Source organism: Triticum aestivum, chromosome 5D (genome assembly GCF_018294505.1).
Source record: "Triticum aestivum cultivar Chinese Spring chromosome 5D, IWGSC CS RefSeq v2.1, whole genome shotgun sequence".
NCBI lineage: Eukaryota > Viridiplantae > Streptophyta > Magnoliopsida > Poales > Poaceae > Triticum > Triticum aestivum.
The window spans coordinates 19,990,930-20,003,862 of NC_057808.1; positions in this window are offsets into that span (position 1 = coordinate 19,990,930).

Sequence of the window (12,933 nt, forward strand, 5' to 3'; positions counted from 1 at the left end):
GAGAAGAGGGAGGGTCGGCCAAGAGGTGGCGCCACCCCTTCCCCAGTCCGAATTGGACAAGGGGTGGGGGCGGCTGTTGGAAATATGCCATAGAGGCAATAATAAAATGGTTATTATTATATTTCCTTGTTCTTGATAATTGTCTATTGTTCATGCTATAATTGTATTAACTGGAAACCGTAATACATGTGTGAATACATAGACCACAACATGTCCCTAGTAAGCCTCTAGTTGACTAGCTCGTTGATCAATAGATGGTTATGGTTTCCTGACCATGGACATTGGATGTCATTGATAACGGGATCACATCATTAGGAGAATGATGTGATGGACAAGACCCAATCCTAAGCATAGCACAAGATCGTGTAGTTCGTTTGCTAGAGCTTTTCTAATGTCAAGTATCATTTCCTTAGACCATGAGATTGTGCAACTCCCGGATACCGTAGGAATGCTTTGGGTGTACCAAACGTCACAACGTAACTGGGTGGCTATAAAGGTGCACTACAGGTATCTTCGAAAGTGTCTGTTGGGTTGGCACGAATCGAGACTGGGATTTGTCACTCCGTATGACGGAGAGGTATCTCTGGGCCCACTCGGTAATGCATCATCATAATGAGCTCAATGTGACTAAGGAGTTAGCCACGGGATCATGCATTACGGTACGAGTAAAGTGACTTGCCGGTAACGAGATTGAACGAGGTATTGGGATACCGACGATCGAATCTCGGGCAAGTAACATACCGCTTGACAAAGGGAATTGTATACGGGATTGATTGAATCCTCCACATCGTGGTTCATCCGATGAGATCATCATGGAACATGTGGGAGCCAACATGGGTATCCAGATCCAGCTGTTGGTTATTGACCGGAGAGTCGTCTCGTTCATGTCTGCATGTCTCCCGAACCCGTAGGGTCTACACACTTAAGGTTCGGTGACGCTAGGGTTGTAGAGATATTAGTATGCGGTAACCCGAAAGTTGGTCGGAGTCCCGGATGAGATCCCGGACGTCACGAGGAGTTCTGGAATGGTCTGGAGGTAAAGATTTATATATGGGAAGTCTTATTTTGGTCGCCGGAAAAGTTTCGCGCATTATCGGTATTGTATCGGGAGTGCTGAAAGGGGTCCGGGGGTCCACCAAGGGGGTCCACCTGCCCCGGGGGGGCACATGGGCTATAGGGGTGTGCGCCTTGGCCTATATGGGCCATGGGCACCAGCCCCAAGATTCCCATGCGCCAAGAGATAAGGGAAAGGGAGAGTCCTAAAGGGGGAAGGCACCTCCTAGGTGCCTTGGGGAGGATGGACTCCTCCCTGGCCACACCCTTCCTTGGAGGAAGGGCCAAGGCTGCGCCCCCCCCCTCTCCCTTGGCCCTATATATAGTGGGGGGAAGGGAGGGCAGCCGCACCACAGCCCCTGGCGCCTCCCTCTCCCTCCCGTGACACATCTCCCTCCTCCAGCAGCGCTTGGCGAAGCCCTGTTGGAATCCCGCTACTTCCACCACCACGCCGTCGTGCTGCTGGATCTCCATCAACCTCTCCCCCCCCCCTTGCTAGATCAAGAAGGAGGAGACGTCGCTGCTCCGTACGTGTGTTGAACGCGGAGGTGCCGTCCGTTCGGCGCTAGGATCATCGGTGATTTGGATCACGACGAGTACGACTCCATCAACCCCGTTCTCTTGAACGCTTCCGCTCGCGATCTACAAGGGTATGTAGATGCACTCCTCTCTCTCGTTGCTAGCATCTCCTAGATTCTATGCACGAGTAGAACACAAAGTAGTTGTGGGCGATGATTTGTTCAATTTGCTTACCGTTACTAGTCTTATCTTGATTCAGCGGCATTGTGGGATGAAGCGGCCCGGACCGACCTTACACGTACACTTACGTGAGACAGGTTCCACCGACTAACATGCACTTGATGCATGAGCTGGCTAGCGGGTGTCTGTCTATCCCACTTTAGTCGGATCGGATTCGATGAAGAGGGTCCTTATGAAGGGTAAATAGCAATTGGCATATCACCGTTGTGGCTTTTGTGTAGGTAGGAAACGTTCTTGCTAGAAACCCATAGCAGCCACGTAAAACATGCAACAACAATTAGAAGACGTCTAACTTGTTTTTGCAGGGTGTGCTATGTGATGTGATATGGCCAAAAGGATGTGATGAATTATATATGTGATGTATGAGATTGATCATGTTCTTGTAATAGGAATCACGACTTGCATGTCGATGAGTATGACAACCGGCAGGAGCCATAGGAGTTGTCTTAATTTATTGTATGACCTGCGTGTCAATGAAAACGCCATGTAATTACTTTACTTTATTGCTAACCGTTAGCCATAGTAGTAGAAGTAATAGTTGGCGAGACAACTTCATGAAGACACGATGATGGAGATCATGGTGTCATGCCGGTGACGAAGGTGATCATGCCGCGCCTTGAAGATGGAGATCAAAGGAGCAAGATGATATTGTCCATATCATGTCACTTTATGATTTGCATGTGATGTTTGTCATGTTTACATCTTATTTGCTTAGAACGACGGTAGCATAAATAAGATGATCCCTCACTAAACTTCAAGAGACGTGTTCCCCCTAACTGTGCACCGTTGCGAAGGTTCGTTGTTTCGAAGCACCACGTGATGATCGGGTGTGATAGATTCTAACGTTCGCATACAACGGGTGTAAGCCAGATTTACACATGCGAAACACTTAGGTTGACTTGACGAGCCTAGCATGTACAGACATGGCCTCGGAACACAAGAGACCGAAAGGTCGAACATGAGTCGTATAGTCGATATGATCAACATGGAGATGTTCACCGATGATGACTAGTCCGTCTCACGTGATGATCGGACACGGCCTAGTTGACTCTGATCATGTATCACTTAGATGACTAGAGGGATGTCTATCTGAGTGGGAGTTCATTAAATAATTAGATGAAATTAATTATCATGAACATAGTCAAAAGGTCTTTGCAAATTATGTCGTAGCTTACGCTTTAGTTCTACTGTTTAAGATATGTTCCTAGAGAAAATTTAGTTGAAAGTTGATAGTAGCAATTATGCGGACTGGGTCCGTAAACTGAGGATTGTCCTCATTGCTACACAGAAGGCTTATGTCCTTAATTCACCGCTCGGTGTGCTGAACCTCGAGCGTCGTTTGTGGATGTTGTGAACATCTGACATACACGTTTTGATGACTACGTGATAGTTCAGTGCGTAATGTTGAACGGTTTAGAATTGAGGCACCGAAGACATTTTGAAACGTCGCGGAACATATGAGATGTTCGAAGATATGAAATTGGGATTTTAGGCTCGTGCCCACGTCAAGAGGTATGAGACCTCTGACAAGTTTCTTAAGCCTGCAAACTAAGGGAGAAAAGCTCAACCGTTGAGCATGTGCTCAGATTGTCTGAGTACTACAATCGCTTGAATCGAGTGGGAGTTAATCTTCCAGATGAGATAGTGATGGTTCTCCAAAGTCACTGCCACCAAGCTACTAGAGCTTCGTGATGAACTATAACAAATCAGGGATAGATATGATGATCCTTGAGCTATTCGCGATGTTTGACACCACGAAAGTAGAAATCAAGTAGGAGCATCAATTGTTGATGGTTAGTAAAACCACTAGTTTCAAAAAGGGCAAGGGAAAGAAGGGGTACTTCATGAAACGGCAAATCAGTTGCTGCTCTAGTGAAGAAACCCAAGGTTGAACCCAAACCCAAGACTAAGTGCTTCTGTAATAAGGGGAACGGTCACTGAAGCAGAACTACCCTAGATACTTGGTAGATGAGAAGGTAGGCAAGGTCGACAGAAGTATATTGGATATACATTATATTAATGTGTACTTTACTAGTACTCCTAGTAGCACCAGGGTATTAGATACCGGTTCGGTTGCTAAGTGTTGGTAACTCGAAATAAAAGGCTACGGAATAAACGGACACTAGCTAAAGGTGAGATGACGATATGTGTTGGATGTGTTTCCAAGGTTGATGTGATCAAGCATCGCATGCTCCCTCTACCATCGAGATTGGTGTTAAACCTAAATAATTGTTATTTGGTGTTTGCGTTGAGCATAGACATGATTGGATTATGTTTATCGCAATACGGTTATTCATTTAAGGAGAATAATGGTTACTCTGTCTATTTGAATAATACCTTCAATGGTCTTGCACCTAAAATGAATGGTTCATTGAATCTCGATCGTAGTGATACACATGTTCATGCCAAAAGATATAAAATAGTAATGATAGTACCACATACTTGTGGCACTGCCATTTGAGTCATATTGGTATAAAACGCATGAAGAAGCTCCATGTTGATGGATCTTTGGACTCACTCGTTTTGTAAAAGATCGAGACATGCGAACCATGTCTATTGGTAGATATGCATGAAGAAACCCCATACAAATGGATCGTTTGGACTCACTTGATTTAGAATCACTTGAGACATGCAAATCATAACACATGGGCAAGATGACTGAAAGGCCTCGTTTTCAGTAAGATGGAACAAGAAAGCAACTTGTTGGAAGTAATACATTTTGATGTGTGCTGTCCAATGAGTGCTGAGGCATGTAGTGGATATCGTTATGTTCTTGCTTCACAGATGATTTGAGTAGATGCTGAGTATATTTACTTGATGAAACACAAGTCTGAATTATTGAAAGGTTCAAGTAATTTCAGAGTGAAGTTGAAGATCGTCGTGACAAGAGGATAAAATGTCTGTGATATGATCATAGAGATGAATATTAGAGTTACGAGTTTGGCACACAATTAAGAAATTGTGGAAATTGTTTCACGACTAATACCGCCTGGAACACCATAGTGTGATGGTGTGTCCGAACATCATAACTGCACCCTATTGGATATGGTGCATACCATGATGTCTCTTATCGAATTACCGCTATCATTTATGGTCTAGGCATTAGAGACAACCGCATTCACTTTAAATAGGGCACCACGCAATTCCGTTGAGGCGACACCGTATGAACTATGGTTTAGAGAAACCTAAGATGTCGTTTCTTAAAAGTTTGGGGCTGCGACGCTTATGTGAAAAAGTTTCAGGCTAATAAGCTCGAACCCAAAGCGGATAAATGCATCTTCATAGAATACCCAAAACAGTTGGGTATACCTCCTATTTCAGATCTGGGAGCAAAGTGATTGTTTCTAGAAACGGGTCCTTTCTCGAGGAAAAGTTTCTCTCGAAAGAATTGAGTGGGAGGATGGTGGAGACTTGATGAGGTTATTGAACCATGACTTCAACTAGTGTGTTGCAGGGCACATGAAGTTGTTCCTGTGGCACCTACACCAAATGAAGTGGAAGCTTATGATAGTGATGATGAAACTTCGGATCAAGTCACTACCAAACCTCGTAGGACGACAAGGATGCGTACTACTTCAGAGTGGTATGTAATCCTGTCTTGGAAGTCATGTTGCTAGACAACAATGAACCTACGAGCTATGGAGAAGCGATGGTGGGCCCGGATTCTGACGAATGGCTTGAGGCCATAAAATCCGAGGTGATCCATGTATGAAAACAAAGTATAGATTTTGGAAGAACTACTTGATGGTCGTAAGGCTGTTGGGTACAGATGGATTTTAAAAGGGAAAACAGACAATGATGGTAAGTATCACCATCAAGAAAGCTCGACTTGTCGTTAAGATGTTTTCCGACAAGTTCAAGGAGTTGACTACGACGAGATTTTCTCACTCGTAGCGATGCAAAGAGTCTGTTGGAATGATATTAGGAGTTACTGCATTATTTATGAAATCTTGCAGATAGGATGTCAAAACATTGTTTCCTCGACGATTTTCTTGAGGAAAGGTTGTATGTGATACAACCAGAAGGTTTTGTCAATCCTGAAAGATGCTAACAAGCATGCAAAGCTCCAGCAATCCTTCTAAGGTTTGGAGTAAGCATCTCGGAGTTGGAATGTACTCTTTGATGAGATGATCAAAGATTTTTGGTTTATACAAAGTTTATGAGAAACTTGTATTTCCAAAGAAGTGAGTGGGAGCACTATAGAATTTCTGATGAGTATATGTTGTTGACATATTGTTGATCAGAAATGATGTAGAATTTCTGGAAAACATAGAGGGTTATTTGAAAAGTGTTTTTCAATGCAAAACCTGGATTAAGCTACTTGAACATTGAGCATCAAGATCTATAAGGATAGATAAAAACGCTTAATAGTACTTTCAAATGAATACATACCGTGACAAGATTTTGAAGGAGTTGAAAATAGATCAGCAAAGAAGGAGTTCTGGGCTGTGTTACAAGGTGTGAGTATTGAGTAAGACTCAAGACCTGACCACGGCAGAAGAGAGAGAAAGGACGAAGGTCGTCCCCTGTGCTTTAGACGTAGGCTCTACAGTATGCTATGCTGTGTACCGCGCCTGAAGTGTGCCTTGCCATGAGTCAGTCAAGGGGTACATGAGTGATCCAGGAATGGATCACATGACAGCGGTCGAACTTATCCTTAGTAATTAGTGGACTAAGGAATTTTCTCGATTATGGAGGTGGTAAAAGAGTTCGTCGTAAAGGGTTACGTCGATGCAACTTTGACACTAATCCGGATGACTCTGAGTAGTGAACCGGATTCGTATAGTAGAGCAATTATTTGGAACAGCTCCTAGTAGCGCGTGGTAGCTGCATCTATAAGATGACATAGAGATTTGTAAAGCACACATGGATCTGAATGTAGCAGACTCATTGACTAAAACCTCTCTCGTAAGCATGACATGATCAAACCCTAGAACTCATTGAGTATAAATCACGTGGTGATGTGAACTAGATTATTGACTCTAGTAAACTCTTGGGTATTAGTCACATGGCGATGTGAACTTTGAGTATTAATCACATGGTGATGTGAACTAGATTATTGAATCTAGTGCAAGTGGGAGACTGTTGGAAATATGCCCTAGAGGCAATAATAAAATGGTTATTATTATATTTCCTTGTTCATGATAATTGTCTATTGTTCATGCTATAATTGTATTAACTGGAAACCGTAATACATGTGTGAATACATAGACCACAACATGTCCCTAGTAAGCCTCTAGTTGACTAGCTCGTTGATCAATAGATGGTTATGGTTTCCTGACCATGGACATTGGATGTCATTGATAACGGGATCACATCATTAGGAGAATGATGTGATGGACAAGACCCAATCCTAAGCATAGCACAAGATCGTGTAGTTCGTTTGCTAGAGCTTTTCTAATGTCAAGTATCATTTCCTTAGACCATGAGATTGTGCAACTCCCGGATACCGTAGGAATGCTTTGGGTGTACCAAACGTCACAACGTAACTGGGTGGCTATAAAGGTGCACTACAGGTATCTCCGAAAGTGTCTGTTGGGTTGGCACGAATCGAGACTGGGATTTGTCACTCCGTATGACGGAGAGGTATCTCTGGGCCCACTCGGTAATGCATCATCATAATGAGCTCAATGTGACTAAGGAGTTAGCCACGGGATCATGCATTACAGTACGAGTAAAGTGACTTGCCGGTAACGAGATTGAACGAGGTATTGGGATACCGACGATCGAATCTCGGGCAAGTAACATACCGCTTGACAAAGGGAATTGTATACAGGATTGATTGAATCCTCGACATCGTGATTCATCCGATGAGATCATCGTGGAACATGTGGGAGCCAACATGGGTATCCAGATCCTGCTGTTGGTTTTTGACCGGAGAGTCGTCTCGTTCATGTCTGCATGTCTCCCGAACCCGTAGGGTCTACACACTTGAGGTTCGGTGACGCTAGGGTTATAGAGATATTAGTATGCGGTAACCCAAAAGTTGTTCGGAGTCCCGGATGAGATCCCGGACGTCATGAGGAGTTTCGGAATGGTCTGGAGGTAAAGATTTATATATGGGAAGTCTTATTTTGGTCTCCGGAAAAGTTTCGCGCATTATCGGTATTGTACCGGGAGTGCCGAAAGCGGTCCGGGGGTCCACCAAGGGGGTCCACCTGCCCCGGGGGGCCACATGGGCTGTAGGGGTGTGCGCCTTGGCCTATATGGGCCAAGGGCACCAGCCCCAAGAGGCCCATGCGCCAAGAGATAAGGTAAAGGGAGAGTCCTAAAGGGGGAAGGCACCTCCTAGGTGCCTTGGGGAGGATGGACTCCTCCCTGGCCGCACCCTTCCTTGGAGGAAGGGCCAAGGCTGCGCCCCCCTCTCCCTTGGCCCTATATATAGTGGGGGGAAGGGAGGGCAGCCGCACCACAGCCCCTGGCGCCTCCCTCTCCCTCCCGTGACACATCTCCCTCCTCCCACAGCGCTTGGCGAAGCCCTATTAGAATCCCGCTACTTCCACCACCACGCCGTCGTGCTGCTGGATCTCCATGAACCTCTCCCCCCCTTGCTGGATCAAGAAGGAGGAGACGTCGCTGCTCCGTACGTGTGTCGAACGCGGAGGTGCCGTCCGTTCGGCGCTAGGATCATCGGTGATTTGGATCACGACGAGTACGACTCCATCAACCCCGTTCTCTTGAACGCTTCCGCTCGCGATCTACAAGGGTATGTAGATGCACTCCTCTCTCTCGTTGCTAGCATCTCGTAGATAGATCTTGGTGACACGTAGGAAAATTTTGAATTATTGCTACGTTCCCCAACAGCGGCGCCCCCCTCCGTCCTGCTCTCTTCTTCCTCCTTCCCTTCTTCTCCTACTTGATATAGGAAAGGGGGGGACCGAATCCTACTTTGACCGGGAGTCCAAGTAGGACTCCCCCCATGGCGCGCCCCCCCTTGGGCCGGCCACCTCTCCTCCCCCCTTTATATACGTGGGAGGGGGGCACCCCAAAGGCACACCAAGTCTTCTCTTAGTCGTGTGCGGTGCCCCCCTCCACAATTACACACCTCGGTCATATCGTCGTAGTGCTTAGGCGAAGCCCTGCGCCGGTAACTTCATCATCACCGTCACCACGCCGTTGTCCTCACGAAACTCTCCCTCGGCCTTAACTAGATCAGGAGTTCGAGGGACGTCATCGAGCTAAACATGTGCTGATCGCAAAGGTGCCGTACATTCGGTACTTGGATCGGTTGAATCGAGAAGACGTTCGACTATGTCAACCGCGTTACTAAACGCTTCTCGGTCTATGAGGGTACCTAGACACACTCTCCCCCTCTCGTTGCTATGCATGTCCTAGATAGATCTTGCGTGATCGTAGGAAATTTTTTGAAATACTGCATTCCCCAACAATAGTTTCATACTTGTTTCCGGTAAAGCAAACGTCAAGTGTGCATAGAGTTGTATCGGTGGTTGATAGAACTTGAGGGAATATTTGTTCTGCCTTTAGCTCCTCATTTGGTTCGACACTCTTATTTATCGAAGAAGACTGCAAACGATCCCCTATACTTGTGGGTTATCAATACGTAGAAGAGCAGCAACAACAACAAAAACAACACAACCCTGTTTGGATACTCAACTTAGCTAGAGGTTAGAGATAGTTTCTAGCTCATGACTAACCCTGAACTAACTGCATCCAAAGAGTTGTTTGGATGGTAGGGTTAGATTGACAATAAATGCACTAGGACAACTAGCTCCAATTAGCACCTCTTGGGTTGGATAGTTTTTTTGGGTGGGTTATAGATGCAACTAGCTCAAACTAGCCGTCATGTTTAGATATACTTTAGGGCTATTTGAGCCCGAACTAGCTCAAACTAACCGTAACCCATGGATACAGCTGTAGTTAATCAGCCGATAATTTGTAAGAATGCCATAAACTCCTTCCGGCCCATAATATAAGATGTTAATTCATCTAATATGTGAGTATATTGGATGTTATAAGATATATAAAAGAGTGTTGTACTACATCATTGTGCACTTGATGTTTAGCTTCTAATATTAACTTGGTGCTTTTAGGTAAAGATCCGCGCTTCGACCCATTCTGCGTATGGGGCAATGAGATATCGATGAACCAGCATCAAGTGAGGAAGCTGATCCAAGACAACAGCGAACTGCAGGATGGTAAGTAAGAACTCTGCAGCCTTCTTTTTACTGCCCATAATGAGTTGTGTTAGATGACAATGTCTGAATCTTTTTCCTTTGCAGTGGTTGGCAAAGCAGTTTACTCAAGATTACCTCTCAAACTACATGATTGGTGGGCATGCAAAAGTTAAAGTATTTCTACCAGAACACGATAATTATCTAGATGTTTTCATGAAGACCGTGAAGGATGGGCGGTCGGCCATCACAAGGGGTTGGAATAGAGTCGTGTGTGCCTTCTGCATGGAGGACGGCACAATATGGGCATTCCGCTTCACCTTGTTCCGCAACCAGAATTATTTCGCCTCTTTCTTTACCGTCTTTAATAGTAGAAGTATACAACTATGGTTCATCATTATTTATTTGGTTATTATGTAATTCTTGAACATATGTACCTATGAATCAAATAATGCGTTGGTTGTTTGAACCTGATGGATATGAATAAAGCTATAGCATACATTCAAATTCAAATTCAAATCCCGTACAATTTGAAATAGCAGTAATTAAATTACAGTGAAATTATGCTCTCCGGGTCGTTACGGCACACACGCTTGGTAAAACACAAACGTTTGCGATATACACCATAATCCAAGACGGTTCAGAGAGGAAACTTGTGCAAGCATGCACACAGTTGTCGTTTGCAAAGCGTGTGCGATGTCAGACAATATCACAAACGGTGCAGGCAAACTAAACGTCTGTGTTAGTTGCCTTATTGTACACGAGTCGCATCCATGAACTGTTTCTGATGAAGTATGCATCTTAAACGTTGCACCACAAAATAGCGTGTGTGATAGTTGTCGTGTACGACGATGTTACGACGGTCCGACATTTCGTAATCCCATCTGACACTCGTACTGTCGGTGTACAAAAAGAGGGTCACGCTTTTGTATCCCTTTACCTGTGCACGGGCAGTCGGTGCCGCGCCCACGGTCGCACCAAGCAGAACAGGGGAGGTGAGCCAAGGTAAGACCGAAGCCCAAGATAATAAGAGCAACGCAAAGGCCAAGACCACAAAGAGCAGAGGGACGAAGCAGGTTGTAACGCCCACGATGCGGCTATATCTCCCACGTGTCGAGGCACGACTTAGAGGCATAACCGCATTGTGGTTTTGTCGCAAGAAGGGTCATCTTCACACAATCCCATGTAATGAACAAGAATGGGATAAAGAGTTGGCTTACAATCGCCACTTCACACAATACATAAATATAATTCATACATCATCCCAAATACACACATAGACCGACTACGGTGAAGATCCTAATGAAAAATAAGATAACCCCAAATGCTAGATCCCCGATCGTCCCAACTGGGCTCCACTACTGATCATCAGGAAAAGACACATAGTAACGACCACGTTCCTCATCGAACTCCCACTTGAGATCGATCCCATCATCTGCACTGGCATCGTCGGCACCTGCAACTTTTTTGGTAGAATCTGTGAGTCACGAGGACTCAGCAATCTCACACCCGTGAGATCAAGACTATTTAAGCTTGTAGGAAAGGATGGTGTAATGAGGTGGAACTACAGCAGGCAATAAGCATATATGGTGGCTAACACTGCTGAAAAGAAAACAACACAACGAACAAGATCTTCATCGAGCTCCCTCTTAAGCTCGGTTGCGTCATCTGCACTAGTCTCATCGGCACCTGCAACTGTTTTGGAAGTATCTGTGAGTCACGAGGACTCAGCAATCTCACACCTGCGAGATCAAGACTATTTAAGCTTATAGGAAAGTATGGGGTAGTGAGGTGGAGCTGCAGCAAGCACTAGCATATGTGGTGGCTAACATACGCAAATGAGAGCGAGAAGAGAAGCAACGGAACGGTCGTGAAACTAGCAATGATCAAGAAGTGATCCTGAACTCCTACTTACATCAAACATAACACAAGAACCGTGTTCACTTCCCGGACTCCGCCGAGAAGAGACCATCACGGCTACACACGCGGTTGATGCGTTTTAATTAAGGTCAAGTGTCAAGTTCTCTACAACCGGATATTAACAAATTCCCATCTGCCACATAACCGCGGGCACGGCTTTCGAAAGATAATACCCTGCAGGGGTGTCCCAACTTAGCCCATTATAAGCTCTCACGGTCAACGAAGGATATTCCTTCTCCCAGGAAGACCCGATCAGTCTCGGAATCCTGGTTACAAGACATTTCGACAATGGTAAAACAAGACCAGCAAAGCCGCCCGAATGTGCCGACAAATCCTGATAGGAGCTGCACATATCTCGTTCTCAGGGCACACCGGATAAGTCAAGCTACGAGTAAAACCAGACCTCGAGTTTCCCCGAGGTGGCCACGCAGGCTGCTCGGTTCGGGCCAACACTCGAAGGAGCACTGGCCCGGGGGGGTAAAATAAAGATGACCCTCGGGCTCGCGAAAACCCGGGGGAAAAGGCTTAGGTCGCAAATGGTAAAACCAAGGTTGGGCCTTGCTGGAGGAGTTTTATTCAAGGAGAACTGTCAAGGGGGTCCCATAAATCACCCAACCGCGTAAGGAACGCAAACTCAAGGAACATAATACCGGTATGACAGAAATTAGGGCGGCAAGAGTGGAACAAAACACCAGGCATAAGGTCGAGCCTTCCACCTTTACCAAATATATAGATGCATTAATTAAATAAGAGATATTGTGATACCCCAACATATCCATGTTCCAACATGGAACAAAATTCAACTTCACCTGCAACTAGCAACGCTATAAGAAGGGCTGAGCAAAGCGGTAACTTAGCCAAACAACGGTTTGCTAGGAAAGGATGGTTAGAGGCTGACATGGCAATATGGGAGGCATGATATAGCAAGTGATAGGTAGCGTAGCATGGCAATAGAACGAACAACTAGCAAAGCAAAGATAGAAGTGATTTCGAGGGGTGGTCATCTTGCCTGCAAGGTTCTCAGAGTTGTCGAAAGCTTGATCCTCGTAAGCGTACTCAACAGGTTCCT